The sequence below is a fragment of the Mandrillus leucophaeus genome, unplaced genomic scaffold, assembly GCF_000951045.1.
Source record: "Mandrillus leucophaeus isolate KB7577 unplaced genomic scaffold, Mleu.le_1.0 Scaffold172, whole genome shotgun sequence".
In the NCBI taxonomy this organism is placed as follows: domain Eukaryota; kingdom Metazoa; phylum Chordata; class Mammalia; order Primates; family Cercopithecidae; genus Mandrillus; species Mandrillus leucophaeus.
In genome coordinates this window covers 1,956,919-1,961,107 of record NW_012101721.1, presented here as the reverse complement: position 1 = coordinate 1,961,107, position 4,189 = coordinate 1,956,919, and the positions used below count along the sequence as shown (strand labels likewise).

Here is a 4,189-nt window from a genome sequence, read left to right as displayed (position 1 = left end):
AGACACATATCCATATCGACTGGACTAGGGTGATCACATGACCGAAGCCCATCCAATTCTCTCTCTCCCTGGGAGTCTGAAATTAAGACTTAGAGGCATCCAATCAATCTGAGCTGATTACTTGGATAAACAAGAGGAAAACTCAGGAGCTATGAGGCATCCATTTTACAGCATGCACGTGAAGAGCAAAGTCACATGTACACCCTGAACAGGACTTTGTTTGCAATTAATGTTTCTTTTGCAGGATGCAGAGGAAGAGAAGGAACAAGGACTATGGGCTCCTAGCAGCTTCAGAGCTCCCGGTCCCACCTCTTAAAAGGCCCAATTGTCCTGGGATCTTGTAAGATATCCCAGTATCACAGTGTACTCTTTTCCCTTCCCCTGCAACTGGCTGTAGTTGGTTTCTATTATTAACAACCAAAGAATCTTGAATGAGACCCTAGGTAAAAGAAATTACCCATCATCCGATGACTGCTTGGCATGGCTACACGCTACCAAAAAGGGTCTCGCTCACCCTGCCTCCTCCAAAGGTGCAGGCAACAATGAGATTTAGAAAAGCATTGGAGGGCAACCTTGGAGCCCATGGACACTTCATAAGTGGTTTAAGGCAAGCAGAACATGACGAATAAGTAAACTGAACTCATTCCCAGACCTAATTTTTTTAAGTAAAATAAAATCAGGTCCACTTAGAGTTTAAAATGGCATTTGGCTAGAAGTTCCTGACAAAGGATCTCCAAACTTCTCCCTAAATTATTTATCATACAGAAAAATGACAAAAAGTCACAACAATAATGAAAATGAAGACTAACAACCTGTTACCAGAATCTAGAAGGAATTCCTACTAACTAAATAAAGCTGCTAAAGCTGAGCTGCATTGAGACAAACAGTCCGTGCTGCTTCTTAGAAAACAGAAGAGCACCATCGTCTTGAAAGATGATAGACATTTTCTTTCTCTCCTACTTTCTACCTCCAGTTCAGAGACCCAGGACCAAGTCAAATGAAAACCTGGCTCTTTATTATGACTGCTATTCTTTGCAGGAGCCAGAGAACTATTACCTCTCCCTCAATCTACATCCATTCATAGAATGCAATTACTGGGAAACCACAGAGCAGGAAGTGGAAGAGGATTACCAGTGGCACGTCATGTTTTGGAAGGCATTTTCTCCACACAGCATGCCTTATAGGAAGCACAAAGGTAGTTTGTGCTGGAGAGTAAGATTTTCACATCCCCCATCAGTTCTGGTTGTTAGAGAATGGGCAGAAGAGGTAGGGGGAGATCCTATGCCAGTTCAGCAGGGCTGCACAAGATGAATGCCCTTCAATTCTGGGGAGTTGTGCACCACAACTGCCCTTCAGCTACACACCTAGGAATAGGGCAGTGAGCAAAGCCAAGGACAATCGGCACAATCTACACTTCCTCTTTTAGCAAGCAAGCACCAAGGCTCCAAGGAGCTCTACTTGCTTAAAGGTAAACAATGTGCCAGGCGGAAGAGGGGATATAGGAGAGGGAATCCTCATGAAGCCTATGGAAAAACAGCATTCACCATAAGAGAATAAGGGAAACAGAGCATCACCCGGAAGACTAACAAAAAGAGCACATTTCTGAAGATAACTTACTACAGAAACCAGAAGAAAATGTTTTAAAATTGGCATTTATAATATAAAAACATAATGTGGCCTTATGAAATTGCAACTGAAAACCATATATATACACACACACATATATATATACACACACACAAATACATATAGATATAGAAAACAAGCTGAGTTAAACTGCTATCAGGATAAGCTTCAAAGACTGGCATGTGAGATGACATTTTATGTTCTTACAAAAGTGTGATGGGGGGCTGGCTCCCTTGTTTATGTTAGACCTAATTGTGATTCTTTTAAAATGAACAGTGAAGCAAAACTTTTAGGATATCAAGAGAAAGCAGTTAGCTAAAAGAGTGGAGTTTTTAGAAATATGTTATTCAAAACAATATTAAACAATATTCAGATATGATCCACTCAGGCTTCAGCTCCTTACTACTTGTAAGTGTTCTTCCCTCTGCAAATGTCCGAGCAAATCAGACCAGCACACACCCACTGGAGAAGAATGGTACTCTAAAGCTGCTTCTGTTTTTTTTTTATTTTTGGCAGAAATGATGGAACTGTTAAAATTCAGTAATGATTTTATTACCTCATTTGAGATCATTTCATTCTCTTTTTCCAGTAGCAACAGCAAATTGGTTAAGAAAGCAAAATCCAGCAGTTCTCATACAAATATTGCAAGAATTTTGTTAAAATATTTTAGGGTACATGGTGATTTCAGAATATGTGTTATTAGAGTACCTTTAGCTGCTGTACAAATACATCTAATGTTTGTATCCTGGCAGAAGTACAATAAAAGCTTATCTGTCACTTACAAAAGCGCTCGAGGCAGATGTTCCCAGTTGGCAAGAGCAGCTGTCCACCCTGAGCACCCAGGCTAACAAAGGTTCTGCCACCTTCACCATGAGGCCTCCGAGGTTGTCACTGTCCTCTCATGGCACTCAGCTGGAAGGGGGGAAAGAGAACAGAGGACAACTCATTAAAGGCTTTTATGGGGAAGTCCTATATGTCACACACATCACCTGCATTCCCATTCTACTAACTAGAATACAATCTCAGGGTAAATATTAGGGGCTTCAGGCTTATGAAAGAGAATCTGGCCAATGGACTCAAGAAAAGATACAAAGGAAGCTGGTTGTAATAAGAGAAAAATATTCCCAAGAAAATTAAATTATTAAACATAATTAAAAGTCACATAGGAAGCAGTAAATGAGTGGAATGGACATGGCAGAAAACTAAGAAAGCGTTATAGATGGCAAACTGGAGGAACACTTTCGGAATGCCAAGAAAGAGCACCAAGAATTAAAACTATTTCCTTAATTCTAAGATGTCTGTGTTGCCACATCAACACTTCTGAAATCAGGCCAAGTCTTGCAACCACTGGCATCTTATAATCACCCCGGGCCAGGGAGCTGCCATGGTGAGGTCATCAAGACCTGGGCATGGGTGAACTTGGTCTCAGCTGTTCATGTTATTAGCACTTTAATTGAGTTGTATACATTGTTGCAATTACATGTGAGTTTAATTGCCATTTAAAATGTCTTTTAAAAGATTACACTATGGTTTGGCATTGAAACAAGAAGTTATTATGTATGCAGAAAGGCATGGAATTCAAGCAGCAGGATGTAATTTGATATTACTGAAGCAAATGTCTATTATTGGACCAACCACTGCAATTCTTTTTATTTTTTTTTTCTTTAAGAAAAACTAAGTGCTTGACAGGACCCAAGAAAGGAAGGTATCCTTAAGTAGAAGCTGTGTTATGTTTTGTAACTGAGACTTATGCAAAAAGAATTGCCTGTCACATGCCAAACAATGCAACCAAATGCAGGAGCAACTGCCAAGTCCCTCAAAATAGATGAAGTCTATCAAAAGAAGAGAGAGAATGGTGTGAGCAACTTACCAATTTCACAGGACTGTAATCATGGCATTATGTCACAGTTTAATTGGCAGCATTTTTTCTTCCTTAGTTGTACTTATAATAATAGTGCTTCCTACAACAAATACTAGCTTAGATTCAATAAAATACAGTACTTTAAAAAGAAGACGATAGCTGTGGAAGACCAGGAATAGAGATTGAGCCTAAGAGTTATGTTTCTGAAGAAGAATCTAGAACAATCAAAAGAGAACCAATAACTGAAGATATAATTGAAGAAAACTTTCCAAAAAGGGACAGAAAGGGGAAACAGAGAAATGGACTCAGTTTACCAGGTTCCAGGTAAAAGTAACCAAGAGATGCTCAAATCCAGAAATATCCCGAGAAATTTTTAAATTACAAGCAAATTTTTAAGTGTTTTCTATGTACATCCGACCAAAAGAAAAAGGAAGTAAGGAGGGAAGGAAGGGAGGAAGGAAGGGAGGGAGGAAGGGAGGGAGGGAGGGAGGAAGGGAGAGAGGGAGGAAATGAGGGAGGAAGGAAGGGAGGGAGAGGGGAGGGAGGGAGGAGGGAATGAAGGAGGGAGGCAAGGAGGAAGGAAAGAAGGAAGGAAGGAATGAAGGAAGGAAGGAAGGAAGGAAAGAAGGGAAGAAGGGAAGGAGGGAGGGAGGGAAGGAGGGAGGGAGTAAGGAAGGAGGGAGGGAAGGAGGAAGGAAGGGA

At 40.6% G+C, this 4,189-nt stretch overlaps 1 long non-coding RNA gene across 1 annotated transcript; it reads right to left on the bottom strand.

Annotated features, from left to right (window-relative positions):
* Nucleotides 1-2,156: 2,156 nt before the first annotated feature.
* On the bottom strand, nucleotides 2,157-3,706 carry LOC105537420. Its single transcript, XR_001005708.1, has 2 exons — nucleotides 3,497-3,706; nucleotides 2,157-2,538 (listed from the first exon to the last, which is right to left on the bottom strand). It is a non-coding gene; the product is annotated as an uncharacterized LOC105537420 (long non-coding RNA).
* Between the last annotated feature and the right edge of the window lie 483 nt (nucleotides 3,707-4,189).